We start from the raw sequence: 16,592 nt of genomic DNA on the forward strand, positions 1-16,592 counted from the left end.
AGCTCTTGTTATAAAGCTATAACTATATACAACACTCAACTATACAAAGCCTTTCAATATAGCACAGCTCTTGTTATAAGGCTATAACTATATACAACACTTTCCAATACAAGAACATTCAATATAACTCAGTTCCTATTACAAGGCTACAGCTACATACAACACTCCGTAATTATACGATTCTTCATTATGTGCCTTAAATTAGAGGTGTAGTCTGTTAACCTGAGGGTAGGAAATTTCCCATTGGACTAGTAGTTTTCATAATTTTAATAGTATGAAGGTTATAAATGTTTCAGTTGTTGCCAGTAGACTATTAAACAAGGACTAGTCAAGATTCTGCAGTACTAGTAATTTCTCAATCTACTAGACCTACTGGCTACAATGAAATTTATGTTAAATTCTAGGCTATAACAATAAACAGCACTCACTCAATAGAAGGTTTTTTATTATAAGGCAGTTCCTGTTATAAGGCTATAACTGTATACAACACTCACTCAATAGAAGGTTTTTTATTATAACACAGTTCCTGTTTTAAGGCTATAACTATAAACAGCACTCACTCAATAGAAAGTTTTTTATTATAAGACAGTTCCTGTTATAAGGCTATAACTGTATACAACACTCACTCAATAGAAGGTTTTTTATTATAACACAGTTCCTGTTATAAGGCTATAACTATAAACAGCACTCACTCAGTAGAAGTTTTTTTTAAATTATAACACAGTTCCTGTTATAAGGCTATAACTGTATACAACACTCCTTCACTATAAGACCAATAATTATACTGTAACAGTTTCTCTTAGAGGGCAAAATATGATCATGAATTATGTTGCATTAAATGGCATTCAAAGTATGTGCATTACGTACTTAATTATAAGGTGGTCTCACTATAAGGCAGTTTACCCTACAGTGCACAGGGATGGTGTTATAATGAGGGAGTAGTGCAACTAACCAATGCCTACTACATTTTTTAATGCCATGTAATCCAATATTACCTGACAAGAAGAGAATTCAATAAGGTCTCAAACAATCCATTTATCTGCTCATAGTGACATGGTTGTGGTGGATTCCCACAAACAAATGAAACAATGCAAAATGATACTAATATTAGTCTCATGTCAATAAAGGATGAGTAACAATTAAAAAAATTTCAAGGCCTGCAGATACACGATCCCAAGCATAATCTTTCAATACTACGACTGACTTCTCAGCATTGAAACAAATTCTGATACAAATTACAGCATGTCTGATATGCATATGGGATTACAAGTATGCTTATCATCTGCAGTGATCAAGTACTGTATATACTTGCTTAAAAGTTGAGTCCAACTGCAAACATCATAGACCCAGATCTACCATCACATACTGCGCTGACAGATCAGGATCTATGTCATTTATTCTATTGATTACTCTTAACAAACTGCACAGTCCCAGATCTGCTGGCATATTATATGATGGTAGATCCACGTCTGTTCTGGTTGCAGTTGGACTCAACTTTAAAGTGAGTATATATGTTAGGCAGCATATCTCAGACAATGAAGGTTGAAATGACAGACTTTAAGTTAACTACCGTAAGTAAATATTATCAGGAAAGCCTTTTAACAATGGAGATCAGTTCCCAAAAACAGTATAATATCACATAGTGCACTGTATATGATCAGAACTGCATTATTCCAGTGATATGATGGATGACTTTTCCACAGGTTTAATTGCTATTGTCTGTATGGTTTTCCTGCATTATGATAATACACTGTGACAAAAGAGGACATATATACTGTGAAGTAATCCTCAATAACCTGAGTGAATAGAGACACCCAGGATAAAAAGAGCAAATATGTGTTTCAGCTCTTTTCATAGCTACAAAAAATGTGTTAGACCTAACTGTCACATGCATGGGCATAACTGTCACATGCATGAACCTAACTGTTAATGCATAGAACTAACTGTTAATGTATGGACCTATTTACTGTTAATGTATGGAATGCCTCTAAAAGCCTAGTGCACTTTGGTGTACATCGTATAAGGCAACTCATGGAGGCAGGAGCTGCAGCTGCTGGGTGGTGTGCATGCCAGACTCGCAACTGAAAGAGCGCTGATTCCAACCATACAATCAGTTTTGCCCTCAGGTTGGTTACCATGGTGTATCCATGGGCAAGGCAATTTACTCCGATTGCCCCAGCACTAAATAACCTACTTGTGTTCCTGTGCTCTACAAATGCCAAACCAAACCAAATCATCAATTATATTTATGTACATTCATTAGGGCATTCTTTTTCCTTTTTACAATCTCTGTATACCATATATACTCGCTTATAAGATGAGTCTAACTGCAAACTGCACAGACCCACATCTGCCAGCAAACAATGACCTGTAAAATCAGGGTCTGTGCAGTTTGTTAGGATTAATCAGTAAAACAAATAACATAGACCCTGATCTGCAGGAATATTATGCTATGGTAGATCAGGATCTTTGTTGCTTGTAGTTTGCCTTGACTTACGAGCAAGTATAGATGGTAGTTATGGGTAAACCTGTTCAAGGCATGACTGCAACTTATGGCAGCTACCAAAAGGTGAAATTGTCATGGCAAGACTGCAATTTATGGTAGCTATTGCAGCCACAAAATTTAGCAAGGTAGCAAACAATGTTTACACTTATCAGTGATTTACAATAACTATGCTACATCAAATTTGAACTGTACTGCAAACACTGCACAAATGATTTGTTGAAAGAGTTCTGTCTCACAGTGCTTGACAAGCTGAGTGAGAATTAACATTTTTCTCAACAGAAGACAAAGTTCAGGAAGGGGATTTTCTACTTGACAGTACCAATGTGAAGAAATCCTTTGATCTAGACCAAATCATTCCCCATGCATTTGGTTTTATGCAAACTTGCTTATCTTGCTTAGCTTTGATTTGGTATTTTATGATACAGAAATACATGCAAGTTATTTAGTGCAGAGACAATTGGAGTAAAGGGTCTTGCCCAAGAACACACCCTGGAAGCCAACTTGAGCTAATACAATGGCAGGATGCAAAGCTGCATCCTTTTGGTTCTGTGTCCTGCATGCTACTGCCTCCTTCTCACACCAGTAGCATCTTACAACATGCAATATAGCACACTGGGCCTGATTTACATCTCTGTGTCTTCCATGAGTGACCTGAATTCTCACACCAGTAACATCTTACATCATGCAATATAGCACACTGTGCCTGTTCTACATCCCCATGTCTACCATGAGTGACCTGAGTTCTCACACCAGTAGCATCTTACATCATGCAATATAGCACACTGCACCTGTTCTACATCCCCATGTCTACCATGAGTGACCTGAATTGCACAAGCTGAATAGCAAACTTGTATAAATGCAATTGCAGTCATTTCAAATCAAATGAGGGGGATCTTGGGGACAGAGAGGTGAAAGGTGCTCATCTTTACATTTTACTCACACATCTCACATTTTTCATTCCAACATAGTGGGTATGTGAGAAAACTTTGTCAGTGGCTTTCTTTAGGTTGGTGGGTCTGACTAGGTTCTTCCTCAACCAAATATACTGGTTGCCATGTATAGCCTTTCATGGGATGAAAAATGGTGCAAAAAAAACAACAACATCAAACCCTGAGACTTTTTAATTTGGAATGTTGATAACTTGAGATATTTATCATTTGAAAAATTCATAGTTTAACCTGCTCAGATAGGAAATGTCTACAATTTAAGATGTTCAAGATAAGACATGTCTATAATTTAAGATGTTCAAGATAAAAAATGTATATAATTTAAGATGTGTCAAGATAAAAAATGTCTATAATTTAAGATGTGTCAAGATAAGAAATGTCTATTATTTAAGATGTTCAAGATAATATAAGATGTTCAAGATAAATATCTATGACTTAAGATGTTCAAGATAAATGTCTATGACTTAAGATGTTCAAGATAAATGTCTATGACTCAAGATGTTCAAAATAAGAAATGTCTATAATTTAAGATGTTCAAGACAAATGTCTATGACTCAAGATGTTCAAAATAAGAAATATCTATAGTTTAAGATGTTCAAAATAAGAAATGTCTATAGTTTAAGATTTTCAAAATAAATGTATATGACTTAAGATGTTCAAAATAAGAAATGTCTATAATTTAAGATGTTCAAGACAAATGTCTATGACTTAAGATGTTCAAAATAAGAAATGTCTATAGTTTAAGATGTTCAAAATAAGAAATGTCTATAGTTTAAGATGTTCAAGATAAGAAATGTCTATAATTTAAGATGTTCAAAATAAATGTCTATGACTTAAGATGTTCAAAATAAGAAATGTCTATAATTTAAGATGTTCAAGATAAATGACTGACTTAAGATGTTCAAAGTAAGAAATGTCTATAGTTTAAGATGTTCAAAATAAGAAATGTCTATAGTTTAAGATGTTCAAAATAAATGTCTATAGTTTAAGATGTTCAAAATAAGAAATGTCTATAGTTTAAGATGTTCAAAATAAGAAATGTCTATAGTTTAAGATGTTCAAAATAAGAAATGTCTATAGTTTAAGATGTTCAAAATAAGAAATGTCTATAGTTTAAGATGTTCAAAATAAATGTCTATGACTTAAGATGTTCAAAATAAGAAATGTCTATAATTTAAGATGTTCAAGACAAATGTATATGGCTTAAGATGTTCAAAATAAGAAATGTCTATAATTTAAGATGTTCAAGACAAATGTCTATGACGAGATGTTCAAAATAAGAAATGTCTATAGTTTAAGATGTTCAAAATAAGAAATGTCTATAGTTTAAGATGTTCAAAATAAGAAATGTCTATAGTTTAAGATGTTCAAAATAAGAAATGTCTATAGTTTAAGATGTTCAAAATAAGAAATGTCTATAGTTTAAGATATTCAAAATAAGAAATGTCTAAATTTAACATGTTCAAGATAAATGTCTATAATTTAAGGCATTCGTAATTTGAGCTGTTCATGATTTAAGACATTCACGAATCAAGCCAAAGACAGACTATTTTTACAAGTATTTGGAAACTGTAAAACAAACAGTTTTGGAAAATGATAATATTCTTAATGTTTAACATAATTATATACGGAAGGGTTGCAACAGAGAATGAATGCATCAACTGCAGTTTCACATTTTTTTAACATTAGTAATGTTCTAATTAAAAATCTGTATAAGTTGTACATGGATTGCATATAAGAACTCTGGCATAAAAACAAAATCGATCATTTCATGGTCAGTGACTCAAGTCCACTTGCAACCTCTAGGGTATGCAGGTCTAAATATCATGGGTAAATTAATTTGAATAATTAGCAATGGATTATTTTCCTAATAGATAAACTCAAAATTTCCCACAAACTACTCAGACCAAGATCTGCCAATGCATGAAACACTAACAGATCTGAAGCTATGCATTTTGTTAGGAATAATCAATAAAACAAAAACAGACCCACTGAACATAGACACAAAGACACAGTGATCGCATTCAAGAGTGCTCTCAAAACTCACTTATTTCGACTACAAGAACAAACTTAAAGACCTAATAATGTTTCCTGCCTCAAATATCCTCAGCATGTTTTTTATGTTTTCTAATTTCATGGTGTTTGTGTTTGTAATCATATTATTATATATGTTTTTCATTTTATGGGTGTTGTCTAATGTTGTAAAGCACTTAGAGCTTCTAAAGATTAGGCGCTATACAAAGTCCTCATTATTATTATTATTATTATTATCTGCCAGTACATGAAACATGAGCAGATCTGGAGCTATGCTGTTTGTTATGAGTAATCAGTCGAACAAGGGATGGCATATCAGGGTCTATGTTGTTTGCTGTCCGACTCGACTTTTAAGCAAGCATATACAGCCATGGTTGGCCTAGTTATTAGCCCTGTCCAGTTCTACTAAACTACTGTGAATATTTGCTCAGTCCACAACAAGTCCCCTCCTCCAACAAGCAGAATGTGTATTTTCTGTCATAAAAATCACATGCAAGGAATTCACAAACACAAAATGATCCCAATTTGCTTTACACACTAATACACAGAATACAAAACCTTTATCTCACAACAAATCTGAGTGAGTTCCTTGTGTTAATAAAAAAACCATATACTCCTGCACATTGAGAAAAATAAATCCATTTACAAAGATAATGATAAATATAATAATAATAATAATAATAATAATAATAATAATAATAATAATAATAATATTACTTATATTATTATTATTATTATTTATATTATTATATTATTATTATTATTATTTATATTATTATTATTATTATTATTATTACTACTACTACTACTACTACTACTACTACTACTACTACTACTACTAAAGTACAATAATGTGCTATGGTGGCAAATGAATAAGATACTGAACACACTATCATCATCATCATCATCATCATCATCATCATCATCATCATCATCATTATTATTATTATTATTATTATTATTATTATTATTATTATTATTATCATTATTTACCATGTCTGGCAAAAATCAACCCCCTGTAGCTATCTAACCTGGCATCATAGACGGTATAAGACTCGGCCTTAAAGTAAGGCTGTCACAATCTATTTTAGAGGTACTTGATTACTATGTACTGCCCATTTTAACAGAGTTTGCCCTCTTTAACTTTATTTATTCAGTACTAGTTTGACAATACATTTTTCAGAATTTACAAATCCTTTTTATTTAAGGTCTCAAGGAGATAACTTTTGGGGCCTAAACAGTCACAAATTTACGTGTGGAACATTTGATTCTGAACAAAATCTGCAGGCAAACTGCTAATACATACAATGATAAAATACATGTTTCCTTCTCTAACTGCTGATGGGTTGTTCATTTTTTTTCTCTTCAGATACAATGAATTTAATTTAATTAACATAATCCCATTGTAATTAACATCTAAAATGTGGCCACTTATGTCATCATCTGAAAAAATGTTTATAACACACATTCTTGAAGGTTCTGCTTTTTACACAAGACAATTATTGATGTGGAGGAAATCCCAAACAATGGAGAGAAAAAAGAATAAAAGAAGCAATCCTGAATGGACAGCCACTACCCTTTAAATCTGGTTATGCCCAGAGAAAGAAGCCGAAAACAGAAATACAAAGCAAGGGTTAACAACAATTATTAAAAGTGATAAAACAAGACTTACCTGGTGGTGCATGTGACACGTTTAATCTTTTGTAGATATAGCAAGCTCCTAAAAACCCAATTTAAATCTGTCTGTTATGGTGTTAACTGTTTCTCTGTTGTAATCCAGGTGTGTAGTACTGTGGTATTGTATGGAAGCACCTGTCAGAATGGTAACTTCTCTTCAATACTGCAATTTGAGAACAATCAGCATGTTACCAAATGGCCCTTATCCATAAAAACTACTGAAACTTGATTCCAAATCTTGTAAGTCTTTTTGCTACCTGCAACCACTGCTTCCTACTATAGGAAAACTGAGAAAGTGTAAAACTGCAATCCAACACTATGCTAAGTAACAATATTCTCCAACAATATCACTGAACTGATCTATCTTCCTTCAAGGAGGAAGGAATATCCAGTAACCCTTCCTGTATGATCTGCAATTACATGACTAATTGACAGAAATTAAGTGACAAGCACTTAAATGGTTTCACTCATCTCTTCATAAATAAGATTCTGGTTTTACCAAAAGTGTTTTGCTTGGTTAGAGCAATGACATAAAATCAATCCTACTGTATGCTAGAGAGCTATGTCTGTATGTCAGATGCTCGACCTACAAATGATTGAATTCCTCTGGTAGCTCTTCCACTGTGTTCAGCACTAAATTTCTTGGACAGCTATTGGACATAGGAACAAAAGCTAACAGTGCCATCTGAGGAATAAAACTGCCACTGTAGGATTTAAACTCTAGGGCAATGAAGCATTTGCTTCCATTTGCACAATTAACAATTGGAAAATCATGATCCACTAGACAGGACACAATTTCATCCTAGAAAAAGAAATTAAAAATGTTACTCAATTTGGAGTAGGATTCAATTAGAGCAAAGAAGAGTGGGAGGAGTCGTTGTGTCTATTTTCATATCCCCACCTTTAGCTTGTCTTTGCAACTCATTACTGGAGAAAAATATAAATTTACCTCCTTATTTATTTATTTTCAAACCCCTCGGCCTGGAGCAAGGTGGGGAATACAAGAGAAGATGGATGGTTTTTCTAGAATGGTATAGCATTGAAAAAACAGTTAACTGTCTGAAAGGCAGCAATTGGAAGGGCAGACACAAATGGCCTCAGGAGAAAATGCTAGTGGAAATAAATTGATCATTAAGGGTGAGTGAAGCAGAAAAATAGTGAATGCTACCAGACCCATCATATAATATATACTCAATTACACATCAAGCCAAACTGCAAACTGCACAGACCAAGATCTGTCATCACATATTTTGTGCTGGCAGATTTGGTATGTACAGTTTGTTGGGAGAAATCAGTAGTACAAACAGCATAGATCCACATTTGCTGTCACATTATGATGTTGCAGATTTGGGTCTATGTTGTTTGCAACTGGACTTTTAAGAGAATATATACAATGGCTTGCACCATATCATGAATAATGAGATTCTGATGATTCTGACCTAACACAAGGGTGGTGTCATCTGCTGAAATATTATAACAAAGTTCTACACACCTGCTGTGGATAACTCAGCTCAAAATCTTGTTAACATTGCTACTCTCCTCTGATGAATGCAAGATGAGGCCAATATGACACAGTGTGCCTATGGATTCATGTTTAAATGGTTCTCTTGTGGCAAGATTGATCTATTTCTTTATCTGTCTATCTGTCTGTCTGTATGTATGTATGTCAGACATGTCAATCTGTCTGTCTGTCTCTCAATCTGTATGTATGTATGTATGTATGTATGTATGTATGTATGTATGTATGTATGTATGTATGTATGTATGTATCAATGTATGTATGTCTATCTGGGTCAACTTATATCTGTACATTTACAAATAAATACATATAATAAATCAGGGAACTTGTCTATTTTTCCAGTTCATCATCATCTACCTTTTTTCTTTTACATGTTATAACTAATGCATAAGATGCTGGACCCATATGCATCCAATATTTTGCAAACGTTTCCATGTTTAACAGTTTATTGATCTTTTTTTATCTAACCATTTATCTAGTGATGCTTTGGTCTACATATTGTAAAGCCGATTATTCCATTTTACTATTTCTCACAATTACCATTGATTTAATACAGCGTACTCAATGAAAAAGGTCCACATGTTTCTTAATAAATATACACTCTCTATTTGATCTAAATCTCATGAAAATATCCATGTCTCGATCCCACCTTACAAAGTGGGAGGAAAGGGACTGTTAAAATTTAACCAGAATGTTGTTGTTTTGTTGCAACTTTTATACCATGTGTGCAGGATAATTCCTGTAACACTCAGATTTCGAGGGTTAAATCAATCTCAACAATAATACATGTACAGCGAAGTAAACATTATATGACTGCCACCTGTTTAATAGTACATGTACAGTGAAGTAAACATTATACAACTGCCACGTGTTTAATAGTACATGTACAGTGAAGTAAACATTATACAACTGCCACGTGTTTAATAGTACATGTACAGTGAAGTAAACATTATACAACTGCCACGTGTTTAATAGTACATGTACAGTGAAGTAAACATTATATGACTGCCACCTGTTTAATAGTACATGTACAGTGAAGTAAACATTATACAACTGCCACGTGTTTAATAGTACATGTACAGTGAAGTAAACATTATACAACTGCCACGTGTTTAATAGTACATGTACAGTGAAGTAAACATTATACAACTGCCATGTGTTTAATAGTACATGTACAGTGAAGTAAACATTATATGACTGCCACCTGTTTAATAGTACATGTACAGTGAAGTAAATATTATATGACTGCCACGTCTTTAATAGTACATGTACAGTGAGGTAAACATTATACAACTGCCATGTGTTTAATAGTACATGTACAGTGAAGTAAATATTATATGACTGCCACCTGTTTAATAGTACATGTACAGTGAAGTAAACATTATACAACTGCCACGTGTTTAATAGTACATGTACAGTGAAGTAAACATTATACAACTGCCACATGTTTAATAGTACATGTACAGTGAAGTAAACATTATACAACTGCCACGTGTTTAATAGTACATGTACAGTGAAGTAAACATTATACAACTGCCATGTGTTTAATAGTGCATGTACAGTGAAGTAAATATTATATGACTGCCACGTCTTTAATAGTACATGTACAGTGAAGTAAACATTATATGACTGCCACGTCTTTAATAGTACTCGATGTACATAACCACATTTTGTGTGCAGAAACCATTTGTTTTCCTTCATTTAGAGTTACCTTGACCATTGACCTACTGACCCTAAATTCTAAGGTCAAACCAGCCACAAAGTTTAGACCAGGTCTGTGATGCAGAAATAATGTTATCGTGTGCAAACCATTTTTCTAGTTTCAGTCAGAGACCTTTGAGTTTTGACCTTTTGACTCCAAAATCAATAAGATTCTTCCTTGTACCACATGCAAGTCATCCAAAAAGTTTGATAAGTGTTTATAATGGAGAACTCAAGTTATTATGAAGAAACTATTTTCCTTCTGTCAGTACAAGTGTCCTAGGCCTTTGACCTTTAGAGCTCAAAATGGATGGGGCTCTGCCATAGCCCATGTGCAAACCATCCACAAAGTTTGGTAACTGATGGCAGAGAACTCAAGTAACTTTATGGCAACCATTTTTCTTCCTTCAGTAATGGTGCCCTTGACCTTTGAGTTGTTGAAACAGAAATCAATAGTGTTCTTCCTCATGTCAAGTGCAAGCCATCCAGAATGTTTTGGCAACTGTAGATGGTGGACAACTCAAGTTATTATGTTGAAGCCAAATTGGTAACAGACAGATGGACAGACAGATAACATCACAACATAATATGCTCCACCTTATGGCTGGCATATAAAATGGGAACATGCAGCATACAGTACAACCATGATGGGTGAGAGAATATACCTCAAATATGAAGAGCTCTCAAAGGGAGCTATCTCATCTAGCATGTGATAGAAACATGGTTATTGTGCCATCACTGACACTAACTATGCTGAGATAACCAAAAGAAAAGTACCCAAATAATAAGCACATAGAGGGGATATTATATTAAATATGGTATTCTCCAAAAATTAAGTACAAGCATAGTAATCATGAATGGTGAATTTCCAGTCATTTCAAGATATGGTCATGTGCAGATTTATGGTACAGACAATATAACCTATGAATGGATTAACCAGTGGAATAACCAAGAAATAGCAAATCACTAACAGTTAATAATAATAATAATAATAATAATAATAATAATAATAATACTAATAATAATAATATTATTATTATTATTATTATTATTATTATTATTATTATTATTATTATTATTATTATTTATTTATTTATTTATTCATTTATTAATATTATTATTATTATTATTATTTTTATTATTATAATTATTATTATTATTATTATTATTTTTATTATTATAATTATTATTATTATTAACCCCTCTCTGCAGTATAAACATATTTAAGTAATGGTACATGTACATCTGCACAGGACAGTCCTTATAAGGCTGATTAAAAGTTAAATTCTAAAAATGCACAGACAGAATGATAAACCCTTCCTGATACATGTAAACCTGCTGATGACCGAAAGGGTACAGGTTTGAACCCTACCATCAGATAAGCTCTAGTTTTCTGCATCACATTATCCAATTTTAACCAGCCATAATCTTTGTTTCAAAGGCTTGGTTAAAATTTTCAATGATTAAAATTTTCACTGCAATTGTATTTTTGTGGGCTATTTACCCATGTCTGATGCATAAGCAACTACAAGCAGCTTACACTTAGATCTCTCATCACATACCATATATACTTGCTTATAAGTTGAGTCAACCTGCAAGAAACAAAGATCCTGATTTGTCATAGCCTGCAGACCAGGGTCAGTCTTGTTCTACTGATTACTCCTAACAAACTACACAGAACCATGTATGCTGACACATTATGCAACAATCTGGGTCTGTGCAACTTGCAGTTGGACTTGTCTTATAAGCAAGTATATATGGCAAGATCTAAAATATCTAGGCAAATCAGTGTCTATGCCATTTCCTGGAAATCAAAAGAACAAATGGTCCTTTTTTCCCCAGCTGGTTACCACACCAGCAACCTATGTACCAAGTCAGGGTGAATTTTCAACCAAATTGTTGAGGAAGAGACTGCTACATACAGACAAATGGAAGGGGTTGTCACATTATCTCTCATTAAAGTTTGGTCTTCACTGTACAAACTGTGGACTGGTTTGGTGTTTTACAGCACAGCAACACAAGTAGGTTATTTAGTAAAGTCCCTTTCCTAAGGACACTCCATGGTAGCTGACACAGGCTGGTCCTATGATAGAATCTGGACCCTCACCATTTTTGCTGTGAATCCAACACGCTAAATATTGAGCCACAATGGCTCCTCTGGTGGGTGGCAGTGGCTTTGAGATTTATGTTTACCATAATGATGATTTATTCATCCTAATGCATATATGGCATCATTTACCTACAAAGTTCCAACATGGAAATCACTCATTTTTAAAGACTGGAACCAGGTTTTCCTCTGGCCCAAATATGAATGAGAATAATTTCTTATCCAAGTTAATGCATTTGTGCCCTGCATTTGCTAAACCTGAGGCCCTGGATGGAAGTATAATCAATTATTTAAGACCCATGGACCTATTACATGTCATTACATCATGCACAGGAAGTTATTCCTAATTAGGTGACAACTTGACTGCTCTCTTCAGTGTATGTATACTAGTTTATAAGTCAGTGCAACTGCAAACTGCACAGACTCAGATTAGCTGTAAAATAATGCACCAGCTGATCTTGGTCTATCCTGTTTGTTGGGAGTAATCAGTAGAACAAACAACAAAGACCCTGATCTGCTGGTGGATTATATGATGGCAGATCAAGGTCTATGTTGTTTATAAGTGAATATACATGACAGATAATCTATGTCAGGAGTTGATCTTTTTTCTTGGTTCGGAGAGACTCTTCCATTAATTCTTTTTTGTCTTTGGGGTTAATTGAGGCATTCCTGATCTCAGATGCATTTTTTTAATATCTGAACCACAATTATTTCTATTGATGTATTAAAACCACAACCACCTGTGACAAGCGATTATATATGGCAACCCAATTTTATCATGGTCGTCTTAACATAGTGTGTTCATTTACTGTATATACTTGCTTATAAGTCAAGTCAAACTGCAAACATCAAAGATCCTGATCTACCATAGCAAAATGCACATGCATATCTGGGCCTATGTTGTTTGTTCTACTGTTTACTCCTAGCAAACTGCACAAACCCAGATCTGGTAGCGCTAGGAGATCTTGGTCTGTCCACTTTGCAACAGGACATGTCTTAAAAAGCAAATGTATATGGTATAAATTTAAGTACAGTTTTATTTTGCTTACTGCTATGTAAACAAAGATAAATAAAATGATGCATTGGATTTTTCTGTTAAATATGCATTCACTTTAGACAGAGAAAATGCATGAAAGAGATCTGTAATCCATGAAAGAGATCTGTAATCCATGAAGATTTATATAAATAGTAGAGGGCCATAAGGTAAATTAGTGCAACATAACTTTATCACCCTCTATAAATAAAGTTATTATCATTATTATTATTATTATTATTATTATTGTTGTTGGTGGTGGTGGTGGTGGTGGTGTTTTTGTTGTTCATTAATAGTGCATTGTTTTTTTATCTTCCCCATAAGCAGCCACATCTGTGTCATATTTAATGTATGTATATGTCTGGTCAGGATACATAACAATTCTAAATCTTCAGTTCAGATTTTTGCTTGAAAGTGTGTTACATGCTTTTAAGAAAGTAAGATGTGTTTCTTTGAATCAAATTTGAATTTCCAGTGATTCAGATTAAAAATTTAAATTACATAACTTTTAAAGAAATTATTACAAGGCTGCTGGAGGATTGTCCACCATCATAAGAAAACTCCTCACAATCTCACTGCTCCACTACTGACTATAGTCAATCATGTATCCAGTCACTCATGTATCCATAGTCATTCATGTATCCATAGTCATTCATGTATCCAATCATTCATGTATCCATAGTCATTCATGTATCCATAGTCATTCATGTATCAAAAAAAATGTACTTAACCGATACACTCAAAAGGTGCACATTTTTATTTTAGTCTCAGTTATTGTGATCTATGACCTTTCAACCCCAAAATCAACAGACCTCTAGGTCACTAGAGTGGTATATACTTGTAATTAGAAGTATTGTACACGCAAAAACTTTTTTCCCTTTTCAGTAACAGTGTTCTACCTTCCTTTTGTCCTAAAATGAATAGGCTTTTTCCTTACACAAAGTGCAGAACAAGGGCAAATACAGAATTAATTTTGGGGGTGTAGTGCCTATGGTGCAAGACTTCCAGAAGATTTAAAACTAATGTTGCTGTGCTGCAGTGGAATCATTTTTCTTCCATTAAGTCACACAGGTCTTGACCTTTCACCCCCAAAACTGATAGGCTTTTTCCTTGCCTAAAATGTGAACTATTTACAAAGCACAGTAATGGTAGATTGTGGAGAACTGAGTTAATATGTGGAAACAAAATAGGAAACAGATGGAAAGACAACCACCATAACATGATAGGATGGTAGGCATATGCACAACAAAGTAGAGGATATCTGTTTATGTGGTCAATGTAAGACAATTTTTCGTAAGTGGAAACAATGTCTTGTCCCTCATGGCTTAAAAAACTCATGACAACACCAAATGCTTCCACTAACAAGTGAATAAATTAATTATATTTACATCTACTAACTATATCTACTACTATATCTATCAATTTTCTTTTTATATTTTTTTTAAGGCAAAAGCCATCAATTTGCATGGATCTTTTGTCCATTTTGTGCCTAGGCGATAAATGATTATAAAATAGTGGTCCCAAAACTTTGCCCAAATCAATGACAGTGACTTTTGATAAATTTAGCTCCTAAATATATTCCTTCAAACTGAGTCATTTGTCAAATTAATGATTGTTTTCATAAGAAGATGAAGAGATCTTAATTTTTTTTAAACATTTCATGCATAGATTGAATATTGCTCCTTCAGGGTTATAATAGAATCATCATAGAGTGGTCAAATTTAATGCAATTCAGAACATACAGTAACATCTTTAAGCAAGACATTATAATTATTAAAAAGGTTTACCTATAAGGATTCTGGTATTTTTTTCCCACCTTGACAAGCTGAAGCTTCGTCTGGCAACATAAACTACCCTCAAATTTCAATATCACATAACTCATTAACCCCTGCTACTACGATATCTTGTCGTACTTTAATTTTAGTTTGCAATCAGCACTCATTTATCCCTAATTTCTCCATCATTTTTAGACATGATTAGCAGTGTGATGAGAGTTAAGATCACTAATTAAACAATTTTAGTATTGTATTTAATCAAGTGCTCTTCCCATAAACTTGCATCGTTTATCACAGAGTGTAACAGGTACTGTACAGGTCACAGAGAGCATCAGATAGTGAAAGGTCATCCAAGTTCAGTCACTGACAATATTCACGATTCATATGGAAATCTGTTCAACATGGAGAGAAAGAAAGCGAGAGTGGAAGGGATCGTGAGAGAGGAGAAGAAGAAAAATGAAATAGACCTAAATATAAATTGTCAGACAGTCAACATTCATTACAAAACTATGCTTTTAGGCTTTTGAAATCACTCCAAAAGTGGATCACAGTGATTTGCCATATTTATATTAACATTGCTATATATTTCAAAATTATTTGGATAAATTTCTTGAGGGTAAAGCTAAATATAAGTGCACAATGTTATAAACAATGTCCTTATCACAATTACGCACATATTAGAAGAGTCTGCTCCTTCTGATGGAGTTGACAGCTATCCTCTTTAGGGTTATATTTTCATTTCCCAATATTGTTACAATGAATAAGATGCATGTTAAATCATCTTGGAAGATTGACTGAATCCATGAAGTTAAGTGGGAACAGTCATCTGGCATGCATGGTGATGAGTTCAAAGCAAATTATGCTGTGTAATGCAGATTTTTGAACAAGCATTTACATCCACAAGGTACAAGGCCCCCTCATTCTTTCTGCTTTATATTTTAATGTGGGTAGAATGTCTACAATTGATATCACTGAAGAACTAAATCTTTCTCCTTTTTTGTAATGCCACCCACTTTGGTGTATTGTAAATGATGTTGTTAAAATTAGTAGGGTAACATCTCAAGTTATGTAAATGTTTTACATGGGGTTAATGTATTAAAACTGCTTTTGGAGAAGAAATACATCTGATAGACACTTTTATTTACAAATAATTCTTTCCAGCTTAAAATGACATGACATTCAAAACAATTTCTAGACATTAACTTCATCTTATAAATCAGGAGTAAATTTAATTTTTTTGTAATACTACACTAAAAGAACCAGAATTTTTGCTTGCTTGTAGAAAATTCATCA

General features: G+C 33.5%; 1 protein-coding gene across 3 annotated transcripts in view; it reads right to left on the bottom strand.

Annotated features, from left to right (window-relative positions):
• LOC149796222 (neuroglian-like) overlaps positions 1–16,592 on the bottom strand; it is a 389,784-nt gene that overhangs the window by 180,554 nt on the left and 192,638 nt on the right. For 2 of the 3 annotated variants that reach the window (XM_089966179.1, XM_089966182.1), the window contains exon 3: positions 7,160–7,327. The exons of the other annotated variant lie outside the window; for it this stretch is intronic. The gene's annotated coding sequence lies outside the window, so the exon portion shown is untranslated. The remainder of the gene's footprint in view (positions 1–7,159; positions 7,328–16,592) is intronic. 3 annotated transcript variants of the gene reach the window in all.

This window comes from Sinohyriopsis cumingii, chromosome 7, assembly GCF_028554795.1.
Source record: "Sinohyriopsis cumingii isolate HCF-2022 chromosome 7, ASM2855479v2, whole genome shotgun sequence".
In the NCBI taxonomy this organism is placed as follows: Eukaryota; Metazoa; Mollusca; class Bivalvia; order Unionida; family Unionidae; genus Sinohyriopsis; species Sinohyriopsis cumingii.